This window comes from Eschscholzia californica, unplaced genomic scaffold (assembly GCF_041429995.1).
Source record: "Eschscholzia californica isolate CP2 unplaced genomic scaffold, dmEscCali1.0.p SCAF_6, whole genome shotgun sequence".
NCBI lineage: Eukaryota > Viridiplantae > Streptophyta > Magnoliopsida > Ranunculales > Papaveraceae > Eschscholzia > Eschscholzia californica.
The window spans coordinates 6504077-6519538 of NW_028238483.1; the positions used below are offsets into that span (position 1 = coordinate 6504077).

At 35.3% G+C, this 15462-nt stretch overlaps 1 long non-coding RNA gene and 1 pseudogene across 2 annotated transcripts; both read right to left on the reverse strand.

Annotated features, from left to right (window-relative positions):
• Positions 1-1526: 1526 nt before the first annotated feature.
• Positions 1527-4105, reverse strand: LOC147531010 (uncharacterized; annotated as a pseudogene).
• Positions 4106-8047: 3942 nt separating this feature from the next.
• LOC147531011 (uncharacterized) lies at positions 8048-10810 on the reverse strand. Of its 2 annotated transcripts, none has more exons than XR_015228025.1 (5): positions 10533-10810; positions 10267-10381; positions 10054-10097; positions 8644-8735; positions 8048-8205 (listed from the first exon to the last, which is right to left on the reverse strand). It is a non-coding gene; the product is annotated as an uncharacterized LOC147531011 (long non-coding RNA). The 2 variants fall into 2 exon arrangements; XR_015228024.1 differs by lacking the exon at positions 8048-8205 and adding an exon at positions 8339-8448.
• Positions 10811-15462: the final 4652 nt, after the last annotated feature.

A 15462-nucleotide genomic window follows, 5' to 3' on the forward strand; every position in this document is an offset into this window, starting at 1 on the left:
GTAGCTCTTTTCCATAATATTAGATCATCCTTAACATACCATGGAGACCCATCTTCCACCTCATCTCTATCAACTGTGTGTTCAAAGGTAACCAAGTGAGAGTTATCAAAGAACTCCTTTATCCAAGTTATCCCTAAATGTAGTCCACCAAGCCTTGGTTAGTATGTCTCTATGACTATTCACATTAATTGTTTTCCCCGAGATCAGCTTAATCACTAAACTTTTCCTTCCATAATCCTCTGATTTTGGTATCCTCCTCATTAAGCTTCAAATTTCTTTCTCTTCCTATCAATTTACCCATTACGGTTACGTTACTTTCAAAATCTTTCACCATTGGATAACTCTAACCTAAGGTAATCACTTCTTCGTAAGAGCGAACCACCAATCTTCCTAGTAACAGTCGATTTGCCAAACCCTAAATTTGGCTTCTGACGAGGAATAAAATCCTCACAAAATCGCCCTTCACAGCTACAGAAACCTTAGCTATTTTTTTCAAAGGATCGGTAATTTAAAAGCCAAAAATTAGGGGTAATACAAAACCTGGCCTAATCTAGAGGGATATTAAGCCTTTTAATATATATCCGAACATTCGACATCTGATCCGCATCCGTATTCGAATTTCAAAAGAATATCCGAAATTTCGGATATCAGATACGGATATTCCTTATCGGATATCAGATACGGATACACTAATATTCGATCCGATAAATATCCGTATCCGATAAGTAATATAAAAAATAATAAAAATTTAAATTTATTCATAATAATATGTAAAATTTAGAGTTAATTCCTATTTGCCCCCTACTTTGTGACCAGCTTCCTTTATAGCCCCTTATTTTTCGTAAATTCAAATATGACCCCTTTTCTTAACACCGTCAGTCAACTTTTATTGTTAGTCTTTTTGTTTCCATATTTACCCTTCTTATAATAACGATTCCTAAATTCAAAATTGGCCCCCTTTTAAATTTGGGTCAATTTTCAAAAAGTTATAGCTACTTTAGAAAAAATTAGGGGGCCAAAATAGAAGAAATATAAAAAAATTAAAAAACACATCATCTCTCCCTCTCTCTCCTCCACATCACGTATCTCGCCACCTCATCATCTTCTTCGATGAAGGTCGCCGGCCGGCCTAATTTTTCGGCGACCTTCAAATTTTTTTTCTTTCTCTCTCTTATCCCTCTCTCTAATTTCTCTTTTTTTTTTTTTTGTTAAGTTGTTCGGATCACATTAATAAATCAAAGTGTTATTACAGTACAAAGGAATTAAAAAGAAAGGGATTCTATTCCAAGATTCAGATTTATTCTTCTTCCTCGCTCGCTTCGCAAGCCTGTCTGCTGGCATATTAAATTTCCTGTTAATGTAATTAAATTTCACTCTATTAATCTTATTTTTGGTTTCATGGATTTTCTTGATGTGTACTCGCGATTGCCAATGAACCTCATGCTTGGGATTCTGGATATGACTAATGATATTAATATTATCACTCTCTATGATGATGTCTTTGTAATTATGTTCAGCCGCCCAGATTAGGCCGTTAAGGATAGCAACTGCTTCCCCTTCTTCACTATTTCTGCTCCTGGATATAGACGTATGTGCTTCTATGAAATTTGCCCCAGCATCATGAATAATTAAACTTATACCTGTCATTTCATTCACGTTAATAAAAGATGCATCTACATTGATTTTCAACCAAGAATTTTCTGGGGGATTCCATTTAGTTTGTATGGGTTTGATGTTTTTATTATTGGATAACATATTCTTAGGGAATTTATAGATCATTTTGATGATATGGGAGAGATCAGTTATTTCGTATTGAAAACAATGATCACATCTAGTTTTCCATATTATCCACAAAATCGTGGATAGAAGGTTCTGATAAGCTGCATCGCTAAATTTCTCTCTCTCTAATTTCTCTGGTCGCGAAAGAAATTGTATAAATTAAAGTTACCTCTGATTCAATAGGTGAAGAAGTAGCAGAAGAATCATCATCTAAATGACTAGAAATTCTCTCTATAGGAGATAATCAGTAGTCATTAATTTTCTTGTTCTTGGTGTCTGGTTTGGTGTTTGATCTAATGATCCAGTTTTTGATCTTGGACTAACTCTTGGTGAATTAATTGGAGAAATTATTCTTTGATCGATTGAATCATTTCTTGTCCTTTGAGTCTCAATACTTAATGATCTTCTTTTTGCTAATGAACTTGAACTTTTACTAGCTGAACTTTCATTTAGATCTGATGATCTTAATAAACTTCTTGATTTCTTCTCTTTCTGATTGTTATTTCTTTCTATTTCTAAACGATTAGGTTTTGATCTTGTTATTGTTGGTAATGAATCAATAAGATTTCTCTTAATTACAGTTCTAGATCTGAATGTTGAATGTAAAGATGAATACTGTGATGAAGATGATCTTTATGGTTTCATAATGAAATACTCCATTAATTCTGGCGACTGAGATTTGAATCTATTTTGATCTAAAAAAAACTACATTATCTGAATTCAAAATTTCAGAATCAATGAATCAATACTGAAAATCTTTTAAAACTCTTGACTCAGATGAAGATCTTCTAAGTTTAGATTTCTTAATCGGTTCTCTACCGGAATCCGGCAAAGCTTCAAGTCCTATAGGTCTAACAATAACACTAGGTGAATGTTTCTGCTTATCATTCTCATCAGAATCCGATGATTCTGCAAAACTTTGACACCGATTTGAAGAAAGAATTGCTGTATATGTTTGGATCTCTCTCGGATATAATTTTCCTTTTCCATCAAAACTTGGTCTGCTATCAAGAGAAAGTCTGGGAGCTTCTCGTAGCTTCCATGGAGTTCGAAGACTCTCTTTCGTATCAAAAATTGGTAATGATAAACCAGGAGAACGATTCTCCGGTGACGGTGGTAGTTTTTTAATCTCAGAAGATGAGATTCGCGGTGGCTGAGATACTTGTTGATGATAATTAGGTAATACTAGTTCTCTAGAGAGAGATTAATTAGAGAGAGATTAGTTAGAGAGAGAGATTAATTAGAGAGATTAATTAGAGAGAAAAATAAATAAATTTGAAGGTCGCCGGAAAATTTGTCTGGCTGACGACCTTCATTGGAGAAGATGATGAGATGACGAGATAAGTGATGTGGAGGAGAGAGAGAGAGAGAGGGAGAGATGATGTGTTTTTAATTTTTTTTATATGTATTATATTTTGGCCCCCTAATTTTTTTCTAAAGTAGCTATAGCTTTTTGGAAATTGACCCAAGTTTAAAAGGGGACCAATTTTGAATTTAGAAATCATTATTATAAGAAGGGTAAATATGGAAACAAAAAGATTAATCATAAAAGTTGACTGACGGTGTTAAGAAAAGGGGGCCATATTTGAATTTACGAAAAATAGGGGGCCATAAAGGAAACTGGTCACAAAGTAGGGGGCCAAATAGGAATTAACTCTAAAATTTATGGTGGAGATTTATTATTTAGATCTAATGGTTAAAAATTTAAAGAAAAAATTTGAAATTTCGTTAAAGTTTCGGATGTCGGATATTATCCGATATCCGTTAATATTATCTGATTTGGATATTGATTTATAATATCCATGGGATAATTATCAGATACGGATTATCGGATAGCTTATCCGATTCGGATACGGATATGCCTATATCCGATCCGGTAAGCTATCGTATACAGGCCTAAGTGATATTTGATAAAAAAAAAATCTACTTTGTAAATATACAATTTTACCCCAGAACTGAAAAGGCTGGTCGAATTCGTCCTTATTATTTTCGCGAAATCAATGTGAAAGATATTTTTGAAACGTTTTGAATTAATCTCGGTTTGCTCTCAAAATTTTTTTAAATTTCTGAATAAATTTGTTTTCGGTCAAAAAATTTTTTGCAAATCATTTTTTTTTTTTTTTGCATTTTGTCTTTGCATCTAACAAACACATTGTCTGACACTAACATTTTGGCTAAATCATTTTTCGGTTTGCCTTGTGAAGAACAAAATAATTTCCACATTTTTCATTTTGCTTTTAACAAAAACATTAAGACTAATGCATTTTTTTTAATTGTCTTTTGTAAAAATGTTATCCATATTAACCTTAGTATTTGTCAAATCCATTAACGGATAAATAATATTTCGGCTAATGCATATTGTAATTTGTCTTGTAAAGAACGAAATGTGTTCTACATTTTTATCTTTTTCTTTTGACAAACACATTAACCGAAACATAACATTAAGACTAATGTATTTTACAAACTTCCTTATGCAAAAATAAATATGCTATACATCTTACCCTTTGCATTTGGCAAACCCATTAACGGACAAATAATATTTTAGCTTAAGCATTTTTTGATTGTTTTGTGAAAAAAGAAAATATATATTCTCAATTACACCATTCGCATTTGACAAACTTTACCTAGCACTAACATTTTGTCTAAAGCATTTTTCGATTTCCCTTATGAAGAAAAAAGAAATGGTTTCCGCAAATTTTCTTTTGCTTGTGTCAAAAACATTTAAACTAATGTATTTTTTTATTCGGCTTTTCCATAAATTAACACCGTGCAAGCAGATGAGATAGAGTGAAACGGTTATGACGAAAGCAAGTAATCTAAGAAAAGCAATAGGAAATAAAGAACAATCACTGAGAACACAAGAGATTTATGTGGTTCAGTTAGTGAAACCTACTCCACGGCAACAATGGAGCGATGATTTCCACTATGATATGCAAACAAGTTACACAAGAGATTCGTGAGAATTCGACTCTGTTTCGACACTGAGATATCCCTCGGGATTTAGTTTATATAGCAACTAAAATTCTAATCCAACTGACACACTGCATAACCGACTCTCTTTTTCTAGGTCTGAAATACACAGGGATACGCAAACACTAATAACCGACATAAATCTTGCTCTGCATTCCTGAAGGATATATTCCCTCGGTTAGAAGGAATGGTATCCTTCCAAAAGAATGTTCTTCGACCAAGGTTGCAATGCGTACGATTTGGCGAATAGGATCTTAATGACCTTACTCGGAAGATCATTAGTCCGGTCCAATTAGGGGTCGTAATGCTTAGCTAGAAGCCAACTACGATCGTCGGATAACTTCGGTAATCCGCGGCTAACATAGACCGGATCCTACAAGGGTTACACATAAGAGTAATGATTTGAACGGAGAGAATTTACTAGAAAGGATTGGGTCCATTATTGGTTAGTCCAATTAGTTCAGAGAAGTCCGAAGAGAGATAAACATGTCCGAGCCCGAAAAGGCTTTAGGGTGGCCGGCCATGTGATGGCCGACCAAGGAAAGGGGCCGGCCATTACATGGTCGGTTAGGCCCAATGTGGGTCGGCCAAGGAAGCCCATAAAGGGCTATGTTGGCCGGCCACTCAAGGGAACCCTAAAAGGGTAATTTTGGAAGTTATCCTATAATTAGGTTTTAGGAATCCTAGTTTGGGTCTAATACCTTTTCTAGGGATTTCTATATATACCTAATTAGACAACCTAAAGAGAGAGAATTCTGAAGAGGAGAAATTCACAACACAATTCAGTGTGTAAACAGTCAACTGAAAGAGTTCAGAATATACATCTCAGTGAGAGAGATAGAGAAAAGGAGTTTTCTCAACTATCTAGTCAAGAAGAAGGAGTTCTTCATCTCAACCTTCAAGAAGGTCCTAACTGACTGAAAGGAGGGAGTTCAAGTTATATACTCGGTGTCTCAAGTAGAGGAGCTACACTTGGAGCTCTTATCTTCCGAATGTACTAGTTCATTGATATGTTCATATATAGATCCTGGAAACTAGTGTTAAACATATAGATATTTGAGATTCCGCTTAGGACACTAGACAATTAGGTGTATTAGATACACTCATAACCCTTTAGTGACATCACGAGCCGTTTGCATGAACTATCTTTGACTAGACGAATTAGATTCACACTTGAACAACTAGATAATAGTGTTAATGGTGTTTGAATGGATATTCAAGCATATTTTGATTAGATCAATTAGGGTTTTGAATAGGATTCAATGACCTAAAACACTAAAAACATAGTTTTATGGAAAGGGTTTTCTTAAACAAGCTTTAGGTTTTAAGTTTTCTGATAAGAATCAGCAAAACCATGAAGTTTGGTTGATGAATTTGTCAAAAACAGTACCTAACAGCAGCTGGAACAGTGAAAAACAGAAAAGAAATCAGTTCGAACACTAGGGTTTCCAAAAATTTTGGAAACCCAACTGGCCGGACCGGCCAGGACGCGTCCGGGCCGAACCAGCACGTCTCGGACAGCTAGTCCGAGATCGGGTGGGACACGGACTGGAAATCCCAGTCCGTGAAGGACCAGGATTCCTAGTCCGGACTGGACTAGGAGTCCGAGACTCTCGGGTCTCGGACATCCCAGAGCGTCTAGGACGCGTCTGGGATATCCTAGGCCAACACGGACTAGGAGTCCGAGACTCTCGGATCTCGGACGTCCCAGCGCGAGAAAGACGCATCTGGGATATCCCAGTCCGAGACGGAATAGGAGTCTGAGACAGACGCGTCTCGGACGTCCCTCACGCATCTTGGACGCGCTCATGGGAATCCTATTATGTCTCGGTCTAGGACCGGGACACTGGACAGAGGACCGCACGCATCCAGAATGCGTATGGAGCGACCGGACGCATCTAGGATGCGACTGGAAGCCTCCGGACGCGCCTGGGATGTGACCGGAGCATTCAGAAGCGTCTAGGACGCGTCTGAAGCAACCAGAAGCGTCTAGGACGCATCAGGACGCGTCCAAAAGGCATCCTGTGCAGGATGCCCGTGCCATGCATGCACAAAAGCGTCTGGGACGCGACTGTGATGCACAAGTGCATCTCAGACCAAGCATCTGAGATGGCCTATATGCTGTCCCAACCCAAGACACGTATGGGACGCGTCTAAATGTTCCAACACCTCTCAGACTGAGCCTCAGAGAGGACATATACTAGACCCAATGGTCTGGACGCCTCTAGGCCGCGTCCAGAACGCATCCTAGACATCTCATCTGAGATGCCTATGGTCTGTCCTAGGCCAGAAGCGTCTAGCTAGGCTAGGACGCGGCTGCCCGAGAGACTGAGCACGACAGGAACGTGTTGTCTCATGGTCCGGACCTTGACTAGGCGAAGTCAAGGGTTGACCCGAGACCAGTCAAAGGACCTTGACCAGGGTTGACTTAGGTCTTTTTGAGTATGACTCGAGGGCATTTTGGGCCTTGACCTTAGTGGGAGTTTTTCAGACCTTTTTCTCCCGGTTCCAAGCATATTTTTTCCGACATTAACCCGGGTTATAGGAGAGCTCGGACGGAGTTTTTCCTTATATTGACTTAGGAAACAATTAAGGAAGACACATAATGTGCTTCTAGTTTGAGTATTATGAAAACAAACTTTAGAGCCCATTAGACATAGAGATGTCACAATTTCCCACAATTAGCTATACGAGACATAGCAAACCTAGAAACGAATCTAGGATACATACTTTGTTTATTATGAGTGTCATATTATTGTATGTATGGATGTATGTGATTGCGTAGAATAGTATACCTTTAGATAAGATTATTGGTTACTACAAAAAAAAGGGTCTTTAGGGACGGCAGAAATCCGTCCCAAAAACAGTAATTCCGTCCCCATTAACGTATTGGGGACGAATTTTGTCCGTCCTAGAAAGTGGCGTCCCAAATAGTATTTGGGACAGTTATAGCGACAGATATGTTCTGTCCCCAGTACTCTTGTAGGGACGATTTGTAGCTGTCCCTATCCCAATGGTTATTAGGGACAAAAGATAACTGTCCCTAAACAGTCACTATTTTATATATATATATATATATATATATATATTTGAAAATATAGAAATTTATATTTGAGCCAGCTACTTAACTTCCTCCCCTACTAACAACAATTTCAAAAAGACATCCAACAAATCAATTTTCCCTCTCCACATACTTCACATGAGTTGTCTAATAAAGTAAACTTATTATTTATACAGAATATAACAAGATAAATGCATAACAAATAAGATTTAAATTAGAGTTTCCTTTCGATATATAGAAGAAAATACAGTACAGAGTCATTCTTTACATATGTGGTTTATATCCAACCAAATACCAAAATATAACATAAAATACATTTATGATTGTGTGCTGCACTTGAATCTCCACAACAAAATATAATAGATCCTTCATACACAACAATGATGATGCATCCACTGAAACAAATCAAAAACACTAATGAGAATCACATCAAAGTGTATTGGTAAGCTTACATGTGCTGGATATATAGAAAATGTAACGTTATATAATCCATGAAAACAGTACCTTTTTAAAATGAATTAAGATGCACCTACACAAACCCTGAAGAAATTTGAAAATCTTAAAGTGGAGCAAAACATACCAATACAGTTCGATATGTAGTTTCTAGTTTATCATCAAACACTTGTGCTTAAAATATACTGCTCAACATAGATAATGAAAAGGTAATGAAAGTGAGTAATCATCAATGTTAAGGTGGGATGAACATCACATAATACTTCGACTTAGCAAAGGGTATAAAACATATTGCATAACACCATATTATGTTTAGGCATTCATCCATGATAAGCAATTCTTGTCTAACAATTGAAGCATAATTGTACAAAATACATTACCAAGGAGAAAGTAAAGGCGATCCAATCCACCATTGCTGCAAAATGCACTTGAAATTTTTGACGCAACCTCCATTCGAAGTGTTAAAGTTTGGCTGAGCAAAACAACATATGGAACATAATGAGATCATTGGAAAGTAAAAGAGTTGAAGATGGATACATTTGCCATTGAATATCGAATCAGAAGAAATACCCTAGAAGAATTTCAAAAGAAATTTATAAACAATCAGATTTGCATTTGTTTACTTTCTCACAACGTTTAAGCAAAGTTTGGGGTTGTTCACAAACATGTTCAAGTAGTTAGTAGTAATTTGGGGTTGTTCATAAACATGTTAAAACAAACAATTTCATAGACTTAGTTTCCAGTCTAGCTCCTCTAACCCACAATTATATTGGGTGCAATGGCGGTATAAATGACAACATGATGCCTGTCAACTTCATAAACAAGCAACAATAAGAAATTAGAAAATAAAAGGAAAAGAAACATGTTAAAGGTAAAACAGATATATGATATATGGTACTTGAGGATATTGAATCACACCATCAAGTCTTAATTTTGAGTTATCTCCTATCAAGTCATGCATCTCTTGTTGGCTGCTGACATGACACCACCTGCTATGAACTCCAATGAAAGTTGATTTTTGTTTCCCTTCCTTTAGGCATTGCCACAAGAAAAATCCAATATAATCAAAATCGTAATTTGTTCTTACCTCGCGGCAACATGAGCAGAGTCAAAGTCACCCAGTGACCAACCAACCAAATTCAATGATGATAAAAAATATCTAATACCAAAAGGAATAGGACTATTAAACCCAAGTCATTCAATAAGAATAAAAAATAACTATTTACCTAGATATACTTGTTCCACAAACCTAAATATGAAAGTGTTACAAGAAGTATAACTAAGTTTAACAAATAATTATGTGAAGATAAATTACGGAGATCATGAAGAGAAACAATCAATTCATAACAGTTAAATGTAAATACTTTCTTAACCAATAAGAGGTTGACAGGGTATGTTAACCCTAATTTAGTTTCATACAAAAACCTAAACTAATAAAAAGTTAGAGAACTGAGTCTAAAAAGAAAATCAACTTCTTATCTGAAATAAGTCCACTCCTATGAAATGAAATAGATTGATTCATAATGGAGTGAAATGTTCCTTTCTCCACTTCTATAAGAAATAGTTGATCCACACAAACAACTTACTATCTACAAAATTGAAGAAGTTAGAAAACATGGGATCAGATGTTGAACCTGCCAATTTAGTTTATTAGACTCAGTTTTACATTCTAATCCACCTTGAACCATTATAACAAATTTTGTTTAGCAAATTGAAACCACAATGGCACAATATCAATAGATCGGGTCCTTGCCTTCTATGGAAGAAGTTGTGAAGAAGTTCTACATCACCTGTTTAAGTTATGCCACTATTGGATTTCTCTTGATTTATGCATCTGCAAGAGAAACAACTAAGAGTTAAACATAGTTATAAAAAGCAATCACAGATAACAGAAAAACCAAAGATAAGACAAAATAGAAACAACATTTTCTGTGATAACCCTAGAAAGTTTACATCAGTTGTTTGGGGGGTAAATACCACTTGAAGAATTGAAGTGTTGATACCTGGGTTGGTCAAGATAGTTGTTATATCGAATCAATTCGAGTTTTTGAAGATACGGTTTTGAGAGGAATTCAATTTGATTATACTCCGACTTTTGTTCTTTCAGCAGCAGCTGAACTACAAAAACCAAACATTGGGATTTATATTCCATTCTTATATTCTTACTGGATAATAGTAAAATAACACAAAATACTTTGATATCATTCAACCATATACTTTAGATTTCTTAATTTGAAGAATAAGAGGAAGAGGAAGAAGAACAACTAACCTGGATTTGAAGCCTCGTAACAGAAACCCTAAAAGATCAACCTTCTTCACTCAAAACCCTAGAAGAAACGGAACAAAAACCCTAAGCCTGCAACAAGAAAGAAGAAGATGGACCAACAAAAACCCTAGAACGACTAACCCTAAAATGATCTGAAGATTAATCGTGGTTACTGTGCAAGAGAAGAGAATTGTGGAGAAAAATCGTGGAGGAAAATCGTGAAGAAGAGAGAAAGAAAAGGGGGAAAAACAATGAGAAAAAAATGGAGGGAAGAAAGCAAAAGTTTTTCACGTTTTGCGCGTCTTATCTAAAATTTTCCCCAATTTTTATTTCTAACTGGCCGAGAAAAACTAGTCCGTATGGTGAATTTGTCCCCGTTGTTATTTTATTAGGGACAAAAATAACAAAATTGTCCCTATTACTGATTTTTTTGGGACAAACGCAAAAACGCCTGTCCCTATTGGGCGTTTTTTTTGTAGTGTTCTTGTTTCTCAGCACAAGTAGTTGTGCCCGAATAATACTTAGAGTATAGGGTCTTAGAATCTATTGACAAACAGAACAATGAGATCATGGTTCAAGTGGGAGTAGTCAATAGAGGTTCTTGGATACGAATCCAAACGAACCATAGGCGAACAAGAAATAAACTTAAAATATGAGATCTTTTAAGGGGTAATACTAAGACTGTTACGCAAACCTATATAAAATTTTACGTAATAAATCATGAATGGTTATGCTAGTGTTCACAGTAACGCAACTTGATAAATTACGTAATAAGTCCCAAAAAGAATTTTGAGTAAAGCCTACCCAGATTAAGACACCTGTTGAGCCCTTGTTCATCGATGGTGGGTCATGCCAAAGGAGGGTGCCATCTTTTACCTCGGGACAATATGGGTAGATCTATGAAGAGGTCTACATGTCTAAATGGTTATTCTCAACGAGTCAGCAAAAGGATTTTAGATTTCGGGGTTAAAGGACGATTTGACGTTTAAATGTTAAATTCGTTAACCAAGGATCATAGGAGTATGATCAGTAAGATGTTACTCACCCAGGATGACGAATTAAGGGCAGTGCCAAAGTACGCTTAATTTCGAAAGAATGGGATCTTGGAATTATATTATTCTTTGGGGACAACAAACATAGAATAATAATATAGGCAAATTAAGAAAATTGCCAGGATAACAAGTTTAATCACTTTCGCATTTCTTAGATGTAGTTTAATTATGACAACCAACAACATCTTCAACCTCTATACCGTACTTGAGAAGTTGAACGATACCAACTTTGTTCAATGGGACAGAAATCTGAGGAAGGTTCTTGGAGCAAGAGCAGAAGTATTGGACACTCCAATCCCCGTGCTTTCAGAAACCTCTTCTGATGAAGAGCGCAAGTAAGTAGACGTTATTCAAAGGAAGTCAGCGCCAGTAACCGGTTTAATGCTAATGTCCATGGAAAAAAAATATCAAGATATGTTCATTGACATGGAAGCATATACCATCATTCGACGACTCAGAGATGTGTTTAGAACATAATGTCGAATGGAGAGATTTAGAATCACAATGGTGACACTGGGAAAACGACTTGAGAAAGGAATTCAAAATCCGTTCGTCACCATGTTTTGGAGATGATTGATCACTTCAAAGACATGGAATAGATGGGATCTCCTATGCCAGTCGAAATGGCGATTGACATCATCCTGCGTTCACTAGACGATAGTTATCAGGATGTAGTGATAGGCCTAAAATGGGTTATTCCCCAAGTGTAGGAATCAAGTTATAGTAAAGTTTGTAAATCGGGAAATCGTTCCAAGGGACAAGTAATTTTATCTAAATCTTAAATGAACACCACCTTTAATATTTTTAATTTAGTTTTGAAAATAATAAAACAATGACAAACTAAATAGGAAGGGGGTAAGATGAGAAAGAAAAATCTAGGATTTAAAATCCACCATATTAGTTCACTTTTTAACACATATAATTAATCAACTAAGCCTCTTTCTTTATAACTCAAGGTTTAATATAATGAACTATATAAATTTCAGGAGGTATTCTTGATAAAAGCATTTCATATTCATGTATTTAAATCTTTATTTTATTTTTTATATAAAATAATATAAATTTTATATAAAAATAATATAAAATTTAAATTTCATATTATTTTATTTAAATTTTTATTATATGTATTATTTTATTTGTATAAAATAATATATATTATTTTTATTATTTTTATATAATATTTAAATTTATATAATATATTATATAATATATTATATAATATATATTATATAATAATATATAACATATTATATAATATTTTATAATATATATTATTTTATTTATATAAAATTTAAATTTATATAAAATAATATATATATAAATTTATACAATTTTTATATTATTTTTATATTATATAAAAATAATTTAAATTAATATAAAATAAATTTAACAAAAATGTATTTAAAGACATTAAAGCACAATAAAAAGGTTTAATTAATCAAATCACATATCTTAAAAAGATCCATAATAGGATTCATCATAAACCCTAAATATAAGATTAGCTATTCATTGGATCTAGAGAAATATTCATTAAACTACAATTAAATGGAATTACAAATGGAAAATGAAAAGAAATCACCAAAGGAGATTTAGATCCATAGCTCCAGGTGCCACCATGTTGATGTTCAATATTAGCTCCAAATGTGTTCAATAATATTACACCAAAGATTCCAAATAGTAGCTTTTTAGTTGATGATAGAAGAAGAAGAGATTTAGAGAAGAAGTTAAGGAGAAATTAGAAGTTTAGATGAAGAAATTAGAAATAGAAAGAAATTGTAGAGAAGAGATGAAGAAATTAGAAAAGAAAAGAGATTGGAAAAAATTATGGTGGAATGGGTAGTAAAAGAATGGAGGCTAGAAAAGGAGATAAGAAGATGATTTTAGGGTTAGAGAAAGAGGTAGGTTAGAAAAGAATGGAGGCTAAAAGAGGAGAGGGATTGAGAGGGTTTCAAGTCTAGGGAGAAATGAGAGAGGTAGAGATTTATTTATAGATGGGTTGATGGATAGGGTTTTAGGAGTTAATTGGGAGAAAATGGGAGAAAGAAGGTTAAAATAGGAAGTTAGGGTTGCTTTCTACTCAAAAAATAGATTCTTGTTGGTTGAAAATTGAAAAAGACAAAAAGGAGGGGCTTTTAGGTAAATTGGGAGGGCTTAAAAGTAGAAAACCCTAAATGGTTACTCAGCAACCGTCAGATCTTATTTGCAAGGAAGCGGACGATCAGGATTAAAACGTGGGATTGGGACTACGCTAATACGTTGCGACGTGTTGTATCAGATCAGGCTTTAAGGGTCCAGTTCGATGTTGAGCGGAAACATAGGAATTAGATGAGACGGCAACCAGATTGCGCCACGTGTCCCGCAGAATCCCGCACGCCCGAATGTCTACCGAATGTGTCCCACCTGGTCAACAGCATTTGACCCAAATTTGACTTTGCCTAGTTCACTCATCCGGACTCGGATTCGACTTCCGTTTCCTCCTACGGGTTCGTCTTGGGCTCTACTTCTCACTCATGCACTGAACTTGGCCAAATTACCAAAATATCCTCGACTCCAAATGACCAAAATACCCTTCATGCATCCCTTATCTCATTTTTAACCGTTTTTCACACCTAACTCTGAAAAGACACCTAATCAAGAAAACCAACCATTTTATTATAATAAAGACTCGAAACCGACTACCTTGGCTAAATTAAACGACTTAGATGGGACATTTTCATGACCCATCAAACATCCCCAAACTTAGATTTTGCTAGTCCCCGAGCAAAACAAAACATAACAAAAACCTAACTCACTTTCGGAGGAATCCCGGTTGCATTTAGCATATGCAACAAGTCGTTGAACCCCTAAGTTTCCCTAGTGGACGAGTTTTGTCTCGTGAGGGTTTCCAGAGAATGTACCCACAAAATTCAAAAACATTTCAAAAACACAATAGGGTCCAAAAACAATCAAAGTCAACTAAGATGGACCAAAAATGTTTATCTCCTAGAAAATTTTAGCAAGCTAATAGGAATCAGTCAAAGTTAACAACACTATACAGACGTTAAAAATCTCTTCACTAATAATCTAGACTCGAAGTGTACGCGACTAGCCATAATGAGAATCACTTCAGTTTAAAGCAGACAAAACCTTGATCCCTATCTTAATACATTTCGCCTCGACTTTGGCCTCACAGACATACACTCTAAAAATGAAATCACTCAGAAATGGCTCGCTCGTATGTGTGAGTGTGATCACCTAACTTGAACTCAACACATAAAAATGGTGAGGACAACATTTTAGAACGAATGATCTTCGAAAAGGAAAATAACCACTAAATGGAATGGAGAAGCTCACTTACGCTTCTCACCCATTCTACCTTCTAATAATGTTTCCTAAAGGTCAACGGATACAAGCGATGAGATGGATGGTGATGAGATCCCGAGAATGTCGACGCCTTCAATGCTAGAGAATTTCAAGCAACTTCCATACTTAGCTTTTTGCTTCGAACACTTATTTTACATAACAAACTAAAGTTCACATGAACTTTTTACACAATCTTTCTGTTTTTTTCATTTTTTACTTCAATTTCAATTTTTTTTTTCAACACAACTACAAACAATGCAATACCAACACTAGTATTCTCAACAATCAACTTGTCCATTTTTCGCACTTTGCTTTCACATTCTTCTTTCTTTACTTTTCATGCCTTCATTCTCGGGAGTCATATGATGAATGGATGGTGGAGTATCCGTCTTCCTAAAGTTGACACTATTATCGGGTTTCATGGACTACAAGAGTAAGGTTTATTCGTTATTCTAATGTCACTCCTAGTGGCTATGGAAGTTGAGCACACGAGATTAAATGAGCTCTTTTTATAAAGTTGCGAGGTTGAGTAGCTCTTC